This window comes from Stenella coeruleoalba (assembly GCF_951394435.1).
Source record: "Stenella coeruleoalba genome assembly, contig: scaffold_240, whole genome shotgun sequence".
Classification (NCBI taxonomy): Eukaryota; Metazoa; Chordata; class Mammalia; order Artiodactyla; family Delphinidae; genus Stenella; species Stenella coeruleoalba.
The window spans coordinates 17,704-37,808 of NW_027646263.1; the positions used below are offsets into that span (position 1 = coordinate 17,704).

Here is a 20,105-nt window from a genome sequence, read left to right on the forward strand (position 1 = left end):
CTGCGGTGTTGCGGCCAGCTCAAAAGAAACCGAGTTGAAGAAAGGAGTGCAGGGGCACTGTAATTCACAAACCTGCAGAGTCATAAATGACAGCTATCGTCCAAAAATAGACTGAAGTAAGGCTGCCAAGAGGACTTGAAAGCGGGGCAGAATTGCAGGAAACCGATTTCAGGAGGTAGACTGGAATTGCATTGAAAGCATAGGAAAAGAGGCAGAACGTCCACAATGATGCACTTGGCCAAAAACGGCGTATGCGTTTTTTCCTGAATATATTCAGGAAAAAACGCATACGCTATTTTTGGCCAACCAAGCAAGCTTGCAAAGGAAATCTGCACTACAATGAAGTCTCACTTCCCCCCAGTCAAAAGGGCCATCTGAAAAAAGTGTAAAATCCAGAAAGGCAGGACAGGCCATGGAGAACTGGGAGCCTTGTTATGCTGATGGGCGGGATGTAAATTGCCAACAACCACTCGGGAGAAGTGTATGGTGTTTCCTGAAACATCTAAAAAACAAAGCAACAGAACCTAGGGCACTTCCACTTATGGTCCTATAGCTTAGGGAAATTAAAATCAAAAAGACACAGCCACCCGAAAGTTTGGAACGGCTCTCTTAACAAGAACCTCGTTTACAGTACAAGTTCAACATCGCAGAAAGTGAAAAATGGATAAAGAAGTTGTGGTATTTACTTACAAAGCAATATCACTCAGCAATGAAATCTGTGTCATCAAGCACTTAGCAGCACAATGAGTGGATTCAGGTATGATGATTCTAACTGAAATAAGTCACACAGAAAAAGAAACATCATAAGATATCAGTAATACACGGAATGTAAACTTGGCTACACAGGAACTGAATTACAGAACAGAACAGGGTCTCAAATTTAGAAAACCAACTTATTCTTGCTTAAGGGTAAAGGTGAGTTGGGGTGCTGCATAAAACCAGAGATTGAAATGAGCACAGATAAAGTTCCTTAAGCCAAATATGGAATAGACAAGAGCTACTCCTTGCTCAATGAAATGGACTCAACACCCCATATTAAACGCCTAAGAATGTACCTGACTAGTAAGTATCTTAAAACCTATGGATTGCTATGTCTCCGAAAGAGAATCAAGCATGTGTACAGGGGCATAAACGCAGCAGTGATAGGATTGGAGAGGTTCGGTGAGCAAATGAAGACCCTTTGAAGTCATATTGCATGGTACCCATTCCACAGGTTTCAACTACCCAGGTTTAAGGTATTCTTCCTTCAGCTAAAACATGCATGTGGAACCTAGAGTATGATCAACCATGTGATCGGGAGACGTGTTCAAATATGTCTCAGTTTTCCTCCCCTGGTACTCGGGTGCAACATTCCAGACGCTTTACTAACACTCTCCCCACTTGGAGAGTCAGTCCCTTTAACCTCCTGTTTGGCCCAGTTTGCAATTTCTGCGGAAGATGAACAGGAATAGCGAGAACCAATGAGAGGCTAGCTGGAGGTGTCTGGACGGGCAAATTTAACTCTCATTTCCCACCAGGAAGAGGAATTAACCAAAGGCTCAGCATGCCGGGCCGGAACCAGATTAGGGCCTGAAGCCATCCTGCGGTGTTGCGGCCAGGTCACAAGAAAGCGAGTTGAAGAAAGGAGCTCAGGGGCACTGTAATTCACAAACCTGCAGAGTTATAAATGACAGCTATCGTCCAAAAATAGACTGAAGTAAGGCTGCCAAGAGGACTTGAAAGCGGGGCAGAATTGCAGGAAACCGATTTCAGGAGGTAGACTGGAATTGCATTGAAAGCATAGGAAAAGAGGCAGAACGTCCACAATGATGCACTTGGCCAAAAAGGGCGTATGCGTTTTTTCCTGAATATATTCAGGAAAAAACGCATACGCCCTTTTTGGCCAACCAAGCAAGCTTGCAAAGGAAATCTGCACTACAATGAAGTCTCACTTCCCCCCGGTCAAAAGGGCCATCTGAAAAAAGTGTAAAATCCAGAAAGGCAACAGGCCATTGAGAACTGGGAGCCTTGTTATGCTGATGGGCGGGATGTAAATTGCCAACAGACACTCGGGAGAAGTGTATGGTGTTTCGTGAAACATCTAAAAAACAAAGCAACAGAGCCTAGGGCACTTCCACTTATGGTCCTATAGCTTAGGGAAATTAAAATCAAAAAGACACAGCCACCCCAAAGTTTGGAACGGCTCTGTTTACAAGAACCTCGTTTACAGTACAAGTTCAACATCGCAGAAAGTGAAAAATGGATAAAGAACCTGTGGTACTTACGTACAATGCAGTATCACTCAGCAATGAAATCTATGTCATCAGGACCGTAGCAGCATAATGAGTAGATTAAGGTACGATGATTCTAACTGAAATAAGTCACGCAGAAAAAGAAACATCATAAGATATCACTAATACACGGAATGTAAACTTGGCTACACAGGAACTGAATTCCAAAACAGAACAGGGTCTCAAATTTAGAAAACCAACTTATGCTTGCTTAAGGGGAAAGGTGAGTTGGGGTGCTGCATAAAACCAGAGATTGAAATGAGCACAGATAAAGTTCCTTAAGCCAAATATGGAATAGACAAGAGCTACTCCTTGCTCAACAAAATGGACTCAACACCGCATATTAAACGCCTAAGAATGTACCTGACTAGTAAGTATCTTAAAACCTATGGATTGCTATGTCTCCGAAAGAGAATCAAGCATGTGTACAGGGTCATAAACGCAGCAGTGATAGGATTGGAGAGGTTCGGTGAGCAAATGAAGACCCTTTGAAGTCATATTGCATGGTACCCATTCCACGGGTTTCAACTACCCAGGTTTTAGGTATTCTTCCTTCAGCTAAAACATGCATGTGGAACCCAGAGTATGATCAACCATGTGATCGGGAGACGTGTTCAAATATGTCTCAGTTTTCCTCCCCTGGTACTCGGGTGCAACATTCCAGACGCTTTACTAACACTCTCCCCACTTGGAGAGTCAGCGCCTTTAACCTCCTGTTTGGCCCAGTTTGCAATTTCTGTGGAAGATGAACAGGAATAGCGAGAACCAATGAGAGGCTAGCTGGAGGTGTCTGGACGGGCAAATTTAACTCTCATTTCCCACCAGGAGGAGGAAATAACCAAAAGCTCAGCGTGCCGTGCCAGAACCAGATTAGGGCATGAAGCCATCCTGCGGTGTTGCGGCCAGGTCACAAGAAAGCAAGTTGAAGAAAGGAGCTCAGGGGCACTGTAATTCACAAACCTGCAGAGTTGTAAATGACAGCTATCGTCCAAAAATAGACTGAAGTAAGGCTGCCAAGAGGACTTGAAAGCGGGGCAGAATTGCAGGAAACCGATTTCAGGAGGTAGACTGGAATTGCATTGAAAGCATAGGAAAAGAGGCAGAACGTCCACAATGATGCACTTGGCCAAAAAGGGCGTATGCGTTTCTTCCTGAATATATTCAGGAAAAAACGCATACGCCCTTTTTGGCCAACCAAGCAAGCTTGCAAAGGAAATCTGCACTACAATGAAGTCTCACTTCCCCCCGGTCAAAAGGGCCATCTGAAAAAAGTGTAAAATCCAGAAAGGCAGGACAGGCCATGGAGAACTGGGAGCCTTGTTATGCTGATGGGCGGGATGTAAATTGCCAACAACCACTAGGGAGAAGTGTATGGTGTTTCCTGAAACATCTAAAAAACAAAGCAACAGAGCCTAGGGCACTTCCACTTATGGTCCTATAGCTTAGGGAAATTAAAATCAAAAAGACACAGCCACCCCAAAGTTTGGAATGGCTCTGTTTACAAGAACCTCGTTTACAGTACAAGTTCAACATCGCAGAAAGTGAAAAATGGATAAAGAACTTGTGGTACTTACGTACAATGCAGTATCACTCAGCAATGAAATCTATGTCATCAGGCCCGTGGCAGCATAATGAGTAGATTCAGGTACGATGATTCTAACTGAAATAAGTCACACAGAAAAAGAAACATCATAAGATATCACTAATACACGGAATGTAAACTTGGCTACACAGGAACTGAAATCCAAAACAGAACAGGTTCTCAAATTTAGAAAACCAACTTATGCTTGCTTAAGGGTAAAGGTGAGTTGGGGTGCTGCATAAAACCAGAGATTGAAATGAGCACAGATAAAGTTCCTTAAGCCAAATATGGAATAGACAAGAGCTACTCCTTGCTCAACGAAATGGACTCAACACCGCATATTAAACGCCTAAGAATGTACCTGACTAGTAAGTATCTTAAAACCTATGGATTGCTATGTCTCCGAAAGAGAATCAAGCATGTGTACAGGGGCATAAACGCAGCAGTGATAGGATTGGAGAGGTTCGGTGAGCAAATGAAGACCGTTTGAAGTCATATTGCATGGTACCCATTCCACGGGTTTCAACTACCCAGGTTTTAGGTATTCTTCCTTCAGCTAAAACATGCATGTGGAACCCAGAGTATGATCAACCATGTGATCGGGAGACGTGTTCAAATATGTCTCAGTTTTCCTCCCCTGGTACTCGGGTGCAACATTCCAGACGCTTTACTAACACTCTCCCCACTTGGAGAGTCAGCGCCTTTAACCTCCTGTTTGGCCCAGTTTGCAATTTCTGCGGAAGATGAACAGGAATAGCGAGAACCAATGAGAGGCTAGCTGGAGGTGTCTGGACGGGCAAATTTAACTCTCATTTCCCAACAGGAAGAGGAAATAACCAAAGGCTCAGCGTGCCGTACCGGAACCAGATTAGGGCCTGAAGTCATCCTGCGGTGTTGCGGCCAGCTCAAAAGAAACCGAGTTGAAGAAAGGAGTGCAGGGGCACTGTAATTCACAAACCTGCAGAGTTATAAATGACAGCTATCGTCCAAAAATAGACTGAAGTAAGGCTGCCAAGAGGACTTGAAAGCGGGGCAGAATTGCAGGAAACCGATTTCAGGAGGTAGACTGGAATTGCATTGAAAGCATAGGAAAAGAGGCAGAACGTCCACAATGATGCACTTGGCCAAAAACGGCGTATGCGTTTTTTCCTGAATATATTCAGGAAAAAACGCATACGCTATTTTTGGCCAACCAAGCAAGCTTGCAAAGGAAATCTGCACTACAATGAAGTCTCACTTCCCCCCGGTCAAAAGGGCCATCTGAAAAAAGTGTAAAATCCAGAAAGGCAGGACAGGCCATGGAGAACTGGGAGCCTTGTTATGCTGATGGGCGGGATGTAAATTGCCAACAACCACTCGGGAGAAGTGTATGGTGTTTCCTGAAACATCTAAAAAACAAAGCAACAGAACCTAGGGCACTTCCACTTATGGTCCTATAGCTTAGGGAAATTAAAATCAAAAAGACACAGCCACCCCAAAGTTTGGGACGCCTCTGTTTACAAGAACCTCGTTTACAGTACAAGTTCAACATCGCAGAAAGTGAAAAATGGATAAAGAAGTTGTGGTATTTACTTACAAAGCAATATCACTCAGCAATGAAATCTGTGTCATCAAGCACTTAGCAGCACAATGAGTGGATTCAGGTATGATGATTCTAACTGAAATAAGTCACACAGAAAAAGAAACATCATAAGATATCAGTAATACACGGAATGTAAACTTGGCTACACAGGAACTGAATTACAGAACAGAACAGGGTCTCAAATTTAGAAAACCAACTTATTCTTGCTTAAGGGTAAAGGTGAGTTGGGGTGCTGCATAAAACCAGAGATTGAAATGAGCACAGATAAAGTTCCTTAAGCCAAATATGGAATAGACAAGAGCTACTCCTTGCTAAATGAAATGGACTCAACACCCCATATTAAACGCCTAAGAATGTACCTGACTAGTAAGTATCTTAAAACCTATGGATTGCTATGTCTCCGAAAGAGAATCAAGCATGTGTACAGGGGCATAAACGCAGCAGTGATAGGATTGGAGAGGTTCGGTGAGCAAATGAAGACCCTTTGAAGTCATATTGCATGGTACCCATTCCACAGGTTTCAACTACCCAGGTTTAAGGTATTCTTCCTTCAGCTAAAACATGCATGTGGAACCTAGAGTATGATCAACCATGTGATCGGGAGACGTGTTCAAATATGTCTCAGTTTTCCTCCCCTGGTACTCGGGTGCAACATTCCAGACGCTTTACTAACACTCTCCCCACTTGGAGAGTCAGTCCCTTTAACCTCCTGTTTGGCCCAGTTTGCAATTTCTGCGGAAGATGAACAGGAATAGCGAGAACCAATGAGAGGCTAGCTGGAGGTGTCTGGACGGGCAAATTTAACTCTCATTTCCCACCAGGAAGAGGAATTAACCAAAGGCTCAGCATGCCGGGCCGGAACCAGATTAGGGCCTGAAGCCATCCTGCGGTGTTGCGGCCAGGGCACAAGAAAGCGAGTTGAAGAAAGGAGCTCAGGGGCACTGTAATTCACAAACCTGCAGAGTTATAAATGACAGCTATCGTCCAAAAATAGACTGAAGTAAGGCTGCCAAGAGGACTTGAAAGCGGGGCAGAATTGCAGGAAACCGATTTCAGGAGGTTGACTGGAATTGCATTGAAAGCATATGAAATGAGGCAGAACGTCCACAATGATGCACTTGGCCAAAAAGGGCGTATGCGTTTTTTCCTGAATATATTCAGGAAAAAACGCATACGCCCTTTTTGGCCAACCAAGCAAGCTTGCAAAGGAAATCTGCACTACAATGAAGTCTCACTTCCCCCTGGTCAAAAGGGCCATCTGAAAAAAGTGTAAAATCCAGAAAGGCAGGACAGGCCATGGAGAACTGGGAGCCTTGTTATGCTGATGGGCGGAATGTAAATTGCCAACAGACACTCGGGAGAAGTGTATGGTGTTTCCTGAAACATCTAAAAAACAAAGCAACAGAGCCTAGGGCACTGCCACTTATGGTCCTATAGCTTAGGGAAATTAAAATCAAAAAGACACAGCCACCCCAAAGTTTGGGACGCCTCTGTTTACAAGAACCTCGTTTACAGTACAAGTTCAACATCGCAGAAAGTGAAAAATGGATAAAGAAGTTGTGGTATTTACTTACAAAGCAATATCACTCAGCAATGAAATCTATGTCATCAGGCCCTTAGCATCACAATAAGGGGATTCAGGTATGATGATTCTAACTGAAATAAGTCACACAGAAAAAGAAACATAATAAGTTATCAGTAATACACGGAATGTAAACTTGGATACACAGGAACTGAATTACAGAACAGAACAGGGTCTCAAATTTAGAAAACCAACTTATGCTTGCTTAAGGGTAAAGGTGAGTTGGGGTGCTGCATAAAACCAGAGATTGAAATGAGCACAGATAAAGTTCCTTAAGTCAAATATGGAATACACAAGAGCTACTCCTTGCTCAACGAAATGGACTCAACACCGCATATTAAACGCCTAAGAATGTACCTGACTAGTAAGTATCTTAAAACCTATGGATTGCTATGTCTCCGAAAGAGAATCAAGCATGTGTACAGGGGCATAAACGCAGCAGTGATAGGATTGGAGAGGTTCGGTGAGCAAATGAAGACCCTTTGAAGTCATATTGCATGGTACCCATTCCACGGGTTTCAACTACCCAGGTTTTAGGTATTCTTCCTTCAGCTAAAACATGCATGTGGAACCCAGAGTATGATCAACCATGTGATCGGGAGACGTGTTCAAATATGTCTCAGTTTTCGTACCCTGGTACTCGGGTGCAACATTCCAGACGCTTTACTAACACTCTCCCGACTTGGAGAGTCAGTGTCTTTAACCTCCTGTTTGGCCCAGTTTGCAATTTCTGCGGAAGATGAACAGGAATAGCGAGAACCAATGAGAGACTAGCTGGAGGTGTCTGGACGGGCAAATTTAACTCTCATTTCCCACCAGGAAGAGGAATTAACCAAAGGCTCAGCATGCCGTGCCGGAACCAGATTAGGGCCTGAAGCCATCCTGCGGTGTTGCGGCCAGCTCACAAGAAAGCGAGTTGAAGAAAGGAGCTCAGGGGCACTGTAATTCACAAACCTGCAGAGTTATAAATGACAGCTATCGTCCAAAAATAGACTGAAGTAAGGCTGCCAAGAGGACTTGAAAGCGGGGCAGAATTGCAGGAAACCGATTTCAGGAGGTAGACTGGAATTGCATTGAAAGCATAGGAAAAGAGGCAGAACGTCCACAATGATGCACTTGGCCAAAAAGGGCGTATGCGTTTTTTCCTGAATATATTCAGGAAAAAACGCATACGCCCTTTTTGGCCAACCAAGCAAGCTTGCAAAGGAAATCTGCACTACAATGAAGTCTCACTTCCCCCCGGTCAAAAGGGCCATCTGAAAAAAGTGTAAAATCCAGAAAGGCAACAGGCCATTGAGAACTGGGAGCCTTGTTATGCTGACGGGCGGGATGTAAATTGCCAACAGACACTTGGGAGAAGTGTATGGTGTTTCCTGAAACATCTAAAAAACAAAGCAACAGAGCCTAGGGCACTGCCACTTGTGGTCCTATAGCTTAGGGAAATTAAAATCAAAAAGACACAGCCACCCCAAAGTTTGGGACGCCTCTGTTTACAAGAACCTCGTTTACAGTACAAGTTCAACATCGCAGAAAGTGAAAAATGGATAAAGAAGTTGTGGTATTTACTTACAAAGCAATATCACTCAGCAATGAAATCTGTGTCATCAAGCACTTAGCAGCACAATGAGTGGATTCAGGTATGATGATTCTAACTGAAATAAGTCACACAGAAAAAGAAACATCATAAGATATCAGTAATACACGGAATGTAAACTTGGCTACACAGGAACTGAATTACAGAACAGAACAGGGTCTCAAATTTAGAAAACCAACTTATTCTTGCTTAAGGGTAAAGGTGAGTTGGGGTGCTGCATAAAACCAGAGATTGAAATGAGCACAGATAAAGTTCCTTAAGCCAAATATGGAATAGACAAGAGCTACTCCTTGCTAAATGAAATGGACTCAACACCCCATATTAAACGCCTAAGAATGTACCTGACTAGTAAGTATCTTAAAACCTATGGATTGCTATGTCTCCGAAAGAGAATCAAGCATGTGTACAGGGGCATAAACGCAGCAGTGATAGGATTGGAGAGGTTCGGTGAGCAAATGAAGACCCTTTGAAGTCATATTGCATGGTACCCATTCCACAGGTTTCAACTACCCAGGTTTAAGGTATTCTTCCTTCAGCTAAAACATGCATGTGGAACCTAGAGTATGATCAACCATGTGATCGGGAGACGTGTTCAAATATGTCTCAGTTTTCCTCCCCTGGTACTCGGGTGCAACATTCCAGACGCTTTACTAACACTCTCCCCACTTGGAGAGTCAGTCCCTTTAACCTCCTGTTTGGCCCAGTTTGCAATTTCTGCGGAAGATGAACAGGAATAGCGAGAACCAATGAGAGGCTAGCTGGAGGTGTCTGGACGGGCAAATTTAACTCTCATTTCCCACCAGGAAGAGGAATTAACCAAAGGCTCAGCATGCCGGGCCGGAACCAGATTAGGGCCTGAAGCCATCCTGCGGTGTTGCGGCCAGGGCACAAGAAAGCGAGTTGAAGAAAGGAGCTCAGGGGCACTGTAATTCACAAACCTGCAGAGTTATAAATGACAGCTATCGTCCAAAAATAGACTGAAGTAAGGCTGCCAAGAGGACTTGAAAGCGGGGCAGAATTGCAGGAAACCGATTTCAGGAGGTTGACTGGAATTGCATTGAAAGCATATGAAATGAGGCAGAACGTCCACAATGATGCACTTGGCCAAAAAGGGCGTATGCGTTTTTTCCTGAATATATTCAGGAAAAAACGCATACGCCCTTTTTGGCCAACCAAGCAAGCTTGCAAAGGAAATCTGCACTACAATGAAGTCTCACTTCCCCCTGGTCAAAAGGGCCATCTGAAAAAAGTGTAAAATCCAGAAAGGCAGGACAGGCCATGGAGAACTGGGAGCCTTGTTATGCTGATGGGCGGAATGTAAATTGCCAACAGACACTCGGGAGAAGTGTATGGTGTTTCCTGAAACATCTAAAAAACAAAGCAACAGAGCCTAGGGCACTGCCACTTATGGTCCTATAGCTTAGGGAAATTAAAATCAAAAAGACACAGCCACCCCAAAGTTTGGGACGCCTCTGTTTACAAGAACCTCGTTTACAGTACAAGTTCAACATCGCAGAAAGTGAAAAATGGATAAAGAAGTTGTGGTATTTACTTACAAAGCAATATCACTCAGCAATGAAATCTATGTCATCAGGCCCTTAGCATCACAATAAGGGGATTCAGGTATGATGATTCTAACTGAAATAAGTCACACAGAAAAAGAAACATAATAAGTTATCAGTAATACACGGAATGTAAACTTGGATACACAGGAACTGAATTACAGAACAGAACAGGGTCTCAAATTTAGAAAACCAACTTATGCTTGCTTAAGGGTAAAGGTGAGTTGGGGTGCTGCATAAAACCAGAGATTGAAATGAGCACAGATAAAGTTCCTTAAGTCAAATATGGAATACACAAGAGCTACTCCTTGCTCAACGAAATGGACTCAACACCGCATATTAAACGCCTAAGAATGTACCTGACTAGTAAGTATCTTAAAACCTATGGATTGCTATGTCTCCGAAAGAGAATCAAGCATGTGTACAGGGGCATAAACGCAGCAGTGATAGGATTGGAGAGGTTCGGTGAGCAAATGAAGACCCTTTGAAGTCATATTGCATGGTACCCATTCCACGGGTTTCAACTACCCAGGTTTTAGGTATTCTTCCTTCAGCTAAAACATGCATGTGGAACCCAGAGTATGATCAACCATGTGATCGGGAGACGTGTTCAAATATGTCTCAGTTTTCGTACCCTGGTACTCGGGTGCAACATTCCAGACGCTTTACTAACACTCTCCCGACTTGGAGAGTCAGTGTCTTTAACCTCCTGTTTGGCCCAGTTTGCAATTTCTGCGGAAGATGAACAGGAATAGCGAGAACCAATGAGAGACTAGCTGGAGGTGTCTGGACGGGCAAATTTAACTCTCATTTCCCACCAGGAAGAGGAATTAACCAAAGGCTCAGCATGCCGTGCCGGAACCAGATTAGGGCCTGAAGCCATCCTGCGGTGTTGCGGCCAGCTCACAAGAAAGCGAGTTGAAGAAAGGAGCTCAGGGGCACTGTAATTCACAAACCTGCAGAGTTATAAATGACAGCTATCGTCCAAAAATAGACTGAAGTAAGGCTGCCAAGAGGACTTGAAAGCGGGGCAGAATTGCAGGAAACCGATTTCAGGAGGTAGACTGGAATTGCATTGAAAGCATAGGAAAAGAGGCAGAACGTCCACAATGATGCACTTGGCCAAAAAGGGCGTATGCGTTTTTTCCTGAATATATTCAGGAAAAAACGCATACGCCCTTTTTGGCCAACCAAGCAAGCTTGCAAAGGAAATCTGCACTACAATGAAGTCTCACTTCCCCCCGGTCAAAAGGGCCATCTGAAAAAAGTGTAAAATCCAGAAAGGCAACAGGCCATTGAGAACTGGGAGCCTTGTTATGCTGACGGGCGGGATGTAAATTGCCAACAGACACTTGGGAGAAGTGTATGGTGTTTCCTGAAACATCTAAAAAACAAAGCAACAGAGCCTAGGGCACTGCCACTTGTGGTCCTATAGCTTAGGGAAATCAAAATCAAAAAGACACAGCCACCCCAAAGTTTGGGACGCCTCTGTTTACAAGAACCTCGTTTACAGTACAAGTTCAACATCGCAGAAAGTGAAAAATGGATAAAGAAGTTGTGGTATTTACTTACAAAGCAATATCACTCAGCAATGAAATCTGTGTCATCAGGCCCTTAGCAGCACAATGAGTGGATTCAGGTACGATGATTCTAACTGAAATAAGTCACACAGAAAAAGAAACATCATAAGATATCACTAATACACGGAATGTAAACCTGGCTACACAGGAACTGAATTCCAAAACAGAACAGGGTCGCAAATTTAGAAAACCAACTTATGCTTGCTTAAGGGGAAAGGTGAGTTGGGGTGCTGCATAAAACCAGAGATTGAAATGAGCACAGATAAAGTTCCTTAAGCCAAATATGGAATAGACAAGAGCTACTCCTTGCTCAACGAAATGGACTCAACACCCCATATTAAACGCCTAAGAATGTACCTGACTAGTAAGTATCTTAAAACCTATGGACTGCTATGTCTCCAAAAGAGAATCAAGCGTGTGTACAGGGGCATAAACGCAGCAGTGATAGGATTGGAGAGGTTCGGTGAGCAAATGAAGACCCTTTGAAGACATATTGCATGGTACCCATTCCACGGGTCTCAACTCTCCAGGTTTAAGGTATTCTTCCTTCAGCTAAAACATGCATGTGGAACCCAGAGTATGATCAACCGTGTGAACGGGAGACGTGTTCAAATATGTCTCAGGTTTCCTCCCCTGGTACTCGGGTGCAACATTCCAGACGCTTTACTAACACTCTCCCCACTTGGAGAGTCAGCGCCTTTAACCTCCTGTTTGGCCCAGTTTGCAATTTCTGCGGAATATGAACAGGAATAGCGAGAACCAATGAGAGACTAGCTGGAGGTGTCTGGACGGGCAAATTGAACTCTCATTTCCCACCAGGAAGAGGAATTAACCAAAGGCTCAGCGTGCCGTGCCGGAACCAGATTAGGGCCTGAAGCCATCCTGCGGTGTTGCGGCCAGCTCACAAGAAAGCGAGTTGAACAAAGGAGCTCAGGGGCACTGTAATTCACAAGCCTGCAGAGTTATAAATGACAGCTATCGTCCAAAAATAAACTGAAGTAAGGCTGCCAAGAGGACTTGAAAGCGGGGCAGAATTGCAGGAAACCGATTTCAGGAGGTAGACTGGAATTGCATTGAAAGCATTGGAAAAGAGGCAGAACGTCCACAATGATGCACTTGGCCAAAAAGGGCGTATGCGTTTTTTCCTGAATATATTCAGGAAAAAACGCATACGCCCTTTTTGGCCAACCAAGCAAGCTTGCAAAGGAAATCTGCACTACAATGAAGTCTCACTTCCCCCCGGTCAAAAGGGCCATCTGAAAAAAGTGTAAAATCCAGAAAGGCAGGACAGGCCATGGAGAACTGGGAGCCTTGTTATGCTGATGGGTGGGATGTAAATTGCCAACAGACACTCGGGAGAAGTGTATGGTGTTTCCTGAAACATCTAAAAAACAAAGCAACAGAGCCTAGGGCACTGCCACTTGTGGTTCTACAGCTTAGGGAAATCAAAATCAAAAAGACACAGCCACCCCAAAGTTTGGGACGCCTCTGTTTACAAGAACCTCGTTTACAGTACAAGTTCAACATCGCAGAAAGTGAAAAATGGATAAAGAAGTTGTGGTATTTACTTACAAAGCAATATCACTCAGCAATGAAATCTGTGTCATCAGGCCCTTAGCAGCACAATGAGTGGATTCAGGTACGATGATTCTAACTGAAATAAGTCACACAGAAAAAGAAACATCATAAGATATCACTAATACACGGAATGTAAACCTGGCTACACAGGAACTGAATTCCAAAACAGAACAGGGTCGCAAATTTAGAAAACCAACTTATGCTTGCTTAAGGGTAAAGGTGAGTTGGGGTGCTGCATAAAACCAGAGATTGAAATGAGCACAGATACAGTTCCTTAAGCCAAATATGGAATAGACAAGAGCTACTCCTTGCTCAACGAAATGGACCCAACACCCCATATTAAACGCCTAAGAATGTACCTGAATAGTAAGTATCTTAAAACCTATGGATTGCTATGTCTCCAAAAGAGAATCAAGCGTGTGTACAGGGGCATAAACGCAGCAGTGATAGGATTGAAGAGGTTCGGTGAGCAAATGAAGAACCTTTGAAGTCATATTGCATGGTACCCATTCCACGGTTCTCAACTCTCCAGGTTTAAGGTATTCTTCCTTCAGCTAAAACATGCATGTGGAACCCAGAGTATGATCAACCGTGTGAACGGGAGACGTGTTCAAATATGTCTCAGTTTTCCTCCCCTGGTACTCGGGTGCAACATTCCAGACGCTTTACTAACACTCTCCCCACTTGGAGAGTCAGCGCCTTTAACCTCCTGTTTGGCCCAGTTTGCAATTTCTGCGGAAGATGAACAGGAATAGCGAGAACCAAAGAGAGACTAGCTGGAGGTGTCTGGACGGGCAAATTTAACTCTTATTTCCCACCAGGAAGAGGAAATAACCAAAGGCTCAGCATGCCGTGCCAGAACCAGATTAGGGCCTGAAGCCATCCTGCGGTGTTGCGGCCAGCTCACAAGAAAGCGAGTTGAAGAAAGGAGCTCAGGGACACTGTAATTCACAAACCTGCAGAGTTATAAATGACAGCTATCGTCCAAAAATAGACTGAAGTAAGGCTGCCAAGAGGACTTGAAAGCAGGGCAGAATTGCAGGAAACCGATTTCAGGAGGTAGACTGGAATTGCATTGAAAGCATAGGAAAAGAGGCAGAACGTCCACAATGATGCACTTGGCCAAAAAGGGCGTATGCGTTTTTTCCTGAATATATTCAGGAAAAAACGCATACGCCCTTTTTGGCCAACCAAGCAAGCTTGCAAAGGAAATCTGCACTACAATGAAGTCTCACTTCCCCCCGGTCAAAAGGGCCATCTGAAAAAAGTGTAAAATCCAGAAAGGCAGGACAGGCCATGGAGAACTGGGAGCCTTGTTATGCTGATGGGCGGGATGTAAATTGCCAACAACCACTCGGGAGAAGTGTATGGTGTTTCCTGAAACATCTAAAAAACAAAGCAACAGAGCCTAGGGCACTTCCACTTATGGTCCTATAGCTTAGGGAAATTAAAATCAAAAAGACACAGCCACCCCAAAGTTTGGGACGCCTCTGTTTACAACAACCTCGTTTACCGTACAAGATCAATATCACAGAAAGTGAAAAATGGATAAAGAACTTGTGGTACTTACGTACAATGCAGTATCACTCAGCAATGAAATCTATGTCATCAGGCCCGTAGCAGCATAATGAGTGGATTCAGGTACGATGATTCTAACTGAAATAAGTCACACAGAAAAAGAAACATCATAAGATATCACTAATACACGGAATGTAAACTTGGCTACACAGGAACTGAATTCCAAAACAGAACAGGGTCTCAAATTTAGAAAACCAACTTATGCTTGCTTAAGGGGAAAGGTGAGTTGTGGTGCTGCATAAAACCAGAGATTGAAATGAGCACAGATAAAGTTTCTTAAGCCAAATATGGAATAGACAAGAGCTACTCCTTGCTCAACGAAATGGACTCAACACCCCATATTAAACGCCTAAGAATGTACCTGACTTGTAAGTATCTTAAAACCTATGGATTGCTATGTCTCTGAAAGAGAATCAAGCATGTGTACAGGGGCATAAACGCAGCAGTGATAGGATTGGAGAGGTTCGGTGAGCAAATGAAGACCCTTTGAAGTCATATTGCATGGTACCCATTCCACGGGTTTCAACTACCCAGGTTTAAGGTATTCTTCCTTCAGCTAAAACATGCATGTGGAACCCAAGTATGATCAACCATGTGAACGGGAGACATGTTCAAATATGTCTCAGTTTTCCTCCCCTGGTACTCGGGTGCAACATTCCAGACGCTTTACTAACACTCTCCCCACTTGGAGAGTCAGTCCCTTTAACCTCCTGTTTGGCCCAGTTTGCAATTTCTGCGGAAGATGAACAGGAATAGCGAGAACCAATGAGAGGCTAGCTGGAGGTGTCTGGACGGGCAAATTTAACTCTCATTTCCCACCAGGAAGAGGAATTAACCAAAGGCTCAGCATGCCGGGCCGGAACCAGATTAGGGCCTGAAGCCATCCTGCGGTGTTGCGGCCAGGTCACAAGAAAGCGAGTTGAAGAAAGGAGCTCAGGGGCACTGTAATTCACAAACCTGCAGAGTTATAAATGACAGCTATCGTCCAAAAATAGACTGAAGTAAGGCTGCCAAGAGGACTTGAAAGCGGGGCAGAATTGCAGGAAACCGATTTCAGGAGGTAGACTGGAATTGCATTGAAAGCATAGGAAAAGAGGCAGAACGTCCACAATGATGCACTTGGCCAAAAAGGGCGTATGCGTTTTTTCCTGAATATATTCAGGAAAAAACGCATACGCCCTTTTTGGCCAACCAAGCAAGCTTGCAAAGGAAATCTGCACTACAATGAAGTCTCACTTCCCCCCGGTCAAAAGGGCCATCTGAAAAAAGTGTAAAATCCAGAAAGGCAGGACAGGCCATGGAGAACTGGGAGCCTTGTTATGCTGATGGGCGGGATGTAAATTGCCAACAACCACTCGGGAGAAGTGTATGGTGTTTCCTGAAACATCTAAAAAACAAAGCAACAGAACCTAGGGCACTTCCACTTATGGTCCTATAGCTTAGGGAAATTAAAATCAAAAAGACACAGCCACCCCAAAGTTTGGAACGGCTCTGTTTACAAGAACCTCGTTTACAGTACAAGTTCAACATCGCAGAAAGTGAAAAATGGATAAAGAACTTGTGGTACTTACGTACAATGCAGTATCACTCAGCAATGAAATCTATGTCATCAGGCCCTTAGCAGCATAATGAGTGGATTCAGGTACGATGATTCTAACTGAAATAAGTCACACAGAAAAGGAAACATCATAAGATATCACTAATACACGGAATGTAAACTTGGCTACACAGGAACTGCATTCCAAAACAGAACAGGGTCTCAAATTTAGAAAAACAACTTATGTTGCTTAAGGGTAAAGGTGAGTTGGGGTGCTGCATAAAACCAGAGATTGAAATGAGCACAGATAAAGTTCCTTAAGCCAAATATGGAATAGACAAGAGCTACTCCTTGCTCAGCGAAATGGACTCAACACCGCATATTAAACGCCTAAGAATGTACCTGACTTGTAAGTATCTTAAAACCTATGGATTGCTATGTCTCTGAAAGAGAATCAAGCATGTGTACAGGGGCATAAACGCAGCAGTGATAGGATTGGAGAGGTTCGGTGAGCAAATGAAGACCCTTTGAAGTCATATTGCATGGTACCCATTCCACGGGTTTCAACTACCCAGGTTTAAGGTATTCTTCCTTCAGCTAAAACATGCATGTGGAACCCAAGTATGATCAACCATGTGAACGGGAGACATGTTCAAATATGTCTCAGTTTTCCTCCCCTGGTACTCGGGTGCAACATTCCAGACGCTTTACTAACACTCTCCCCACTTGGAGAGTCAGTCCCTTTAACCTCCTGTTTGGCCCAGTTTGCAATTTCTGCGGAAGATGAACAGGAATAGCGAGAACCAATGAGAGGCTAGCTGGAGGTGTCTGGACGGGCAAATTTAACTCTCATTTCCCACCAGGAAGAGGAATTAACCAAAGGCTCAGCATGCCGGGCCGGAACCAGATTAGGGCCTGAAGCCATCCTGCGGTGTTGCGGCCAGCTCACAAGAAAGCGAGTTGAAGAAAGGAGCTCAGGGGCACTGTAATTCACAAACCTGCAGAGTTATAAATGACAGCTATCGTCCAAAAATAGACTGAAGTAAGGCTGCCAAGAGGACTTGAAAGCGGGGCAGAATTGCAGGAAACCGATTTCAGGAGGTAGACTGGAATTGCATTGAAAGCATAGGAAAAGAGGCAGAACGTCCACAATGATGCACTTGGCCAAAAAGGGCGTATGCGTTTTTTCCTGAATATATTCAGGAAAAAACGCATACGCCCTTTTTGGCCAACCAAGCAAGCTTGCAAAGGAAATCTGCACTACAATGAAGTCTCACTTCCCCCCGGTCAAAAGGGCCATCTGAAAAAAGTGTAAAATCCAGAAAGGCAGGACAGGCCATGGAGAACTGGGAGCCTTGTTATGCTGATGGGCGGGATGTAAATTGCCAACAACCACTCGGGAGAAGTGTATGGTGTTTCCTGAAACATCTAAAAAACAAAGCAACAGAACCTAGGGCACTTCCACTTATGGTCCTATAGCTTAGGGAAATTAAAATCAAAAAGACACAGCCACCCCAAAGTTTGGAACGGCTCTGTTTACAAGAACCTCGTTTACAGTACAAGTTCAACATCGCAGAAAGTGAAAAATGGATAAAAAAGTTGTGGTATTTACTTACAAAGCAATATCACTCAGCAATGAAATCTGTGTCATCAGGCCCTTAGCAGCACAATGAGTGGATTCAGGTATGATGATTCTAACTGAAATAAGTCACACAGAAAAAGAAACATCATAAGATATCAGTAGGGCCGAGGTCGGGGCTGCGTAGTGGGAGGCGGACTGGCGAGGGGCGCTGGAAGACCTGCAGGTGCGGCCCAGCGTCCGATTCCTCGGGCCCGCCGAGCCAGGAGGTACTGAGCCGCCGCCGCCGCCGCCGCCGCCCTCGGCCCGGCCTGCAGCGGGGTATGGGGGCGGTGCGGCCCCTCGGCCCCCTCCCCCTCTCTCCCTCCTCTCCACCCCTCCCCTTCCTGTGGTCCCGGGCTCCCGGACCCTCCCCCAGGGCCGCATTCTCCTCTCCCCGTCTTCCTGTCCTCTTCCGCTGTCCTCTCTTTCCCCACCCCCAAGCATAAACACCCCTCCGCGTCCCAGGCGTCTCCCGTCGCCCCTCCCCCCTCCCCGGGGGTCCACCCTCCAGCGTTCCGGGGGTTCCCGAGGTCTCTCCAGCGGCAGCTTTCTGTAAGCGCGGTCCCGAAGATGGGAGGCGCGGTGAGTGCTGGTGAAGACAACGACGAGCTGATAGACCATCTGAAGGCGGCGCAGTACATCCGCTCCGAGCTGGTGGAGCAGGCCTTCCGAGCTGTTGACCGCGCCGACTATTACCTCGAGGAGTTTAAGGAGAACGCGTACAAGGACCTGGCGTGGAAGCACGGGAACATCCACCTCTCTGCTCCGTGCATCTATTCGGAGGTGATGGAGGCCCTGGACCTGCAGCCTGGCCTTTCCTTCCTGAACCTGGGCAGCGGCACCGGCTACCTCAGCTCCATGGTGGGGCTCATCCTCGGTCCTTTTGGTGTGAACCACGGGGTGGAACTCCATTCAGATGTGACAGAGTATGCGAAGCAGAAGCTGGACTTTTTCATCAGGACGAGTGACAGCTTCGACAAGTTTGACTTCTGCGAGCCCTCCTTCGTCACCGGCAATTGCCTGGAGATCTCTCCAGGCTGCTCTCAGTATGACCGGGTGTACTGCGGGGCAGGCGTGCAGAAGCAGCACGAGGGGTACATGAAGAGCCTCCTCAAAGTCGGGGGCGTCCTGGTCATGCCGCTGGAAGAGAAGTTGACTAAGATAACTCGGACGGGTCCTTCCGCCTGGGAAACCAAAAAGATTCTGGCTGTGTCTTTTGCTCCACTCGTCCAGCCCTGCCAGTCGGAGTCAGGAGAATCACGACTTGTCCACACCCCTGGCGGTTCGCAGCCTCCAGGACCTGGCGCACATTGCCATCCGGGGCACCATTAAGAAGGTCATCCACCAGGAAGCTGTGAACAAAAACGGGAACGGACTGAAGAACACTCCCAGGTTTAAACGGAGGAGAGTTCGCCGCCGCCGAATGGAAACGATTGTCTTTTTGGACAAAGAGGTGTTTGCCAGTCGGCTCTCCAACCCCTCTGATGACACCAGCTGCAGAGACCTGGAAGACGAGCGGCAAGAAGAAGAGGTGACAACCCCGCCGGACACCAAGCCCGAGCCCCCGGTGAACTTCCTGCGTGAGAAGGTCCTGAGCCTCCCTCTGCCAGATCCCCTGAAGTACTACCTGCTTTATTACAAAGAAAAGTAAGTCTGTGGTCCAGGGGAGGAGGCCAAGCCTTCCTGGAGGGCTTCCCGCAGCAGGTGCACTGGAGGAGGAAGGGGCTCCCGCTCTGCATCTCGTCTTCTCGTCTGTCCTTGACTGTCCTGTAGAGTTTTCATCCAGTCATCTGATTTCTGTAAACATAGTCTGACAAACATAAGGTGCAAGGGGGAATGTCTCAAAAGGGCGAGAGTCTCCTGGAGGAGGGGTTGACTTCACACTCTCAGGAAATGCTGAGGTCTACACGTGGAGGTGGCCTGGAGACCGTTTCTTACACAAGGTACACGTGTCTGCATCAGAAAGGAAAACTGAAGTTGAAATTAATCTGTGTTTCTTATAAAAGGTGAGACAAAAAGCACAAGTTGCTAAGTGTATG

The 20,105-nt window shown here is 45.4% G+C and overlaps 1 pseudogene across 1 annotated transcript; it reads left to right on the forward strand.

Moving 5' to 3' along the window:
- Positions 1-18,587: 18,587 nt before the first annotated feature.
- Positions 18,588-19,887, forward strand: LOC307181234 (protein-L-isoaspartate O-methyltransferase domain-containing protein 2-like; annotated as a pseudogene). Its single transcript has one exon. The product of its transcript is annotated as a protein-L-isoaspartate O-methyltransferase domain-containing protein 2-like (transcript).
- The last annotated feature ends 218 nt before the right edge of the window (positions 19,888-20,105 follow it).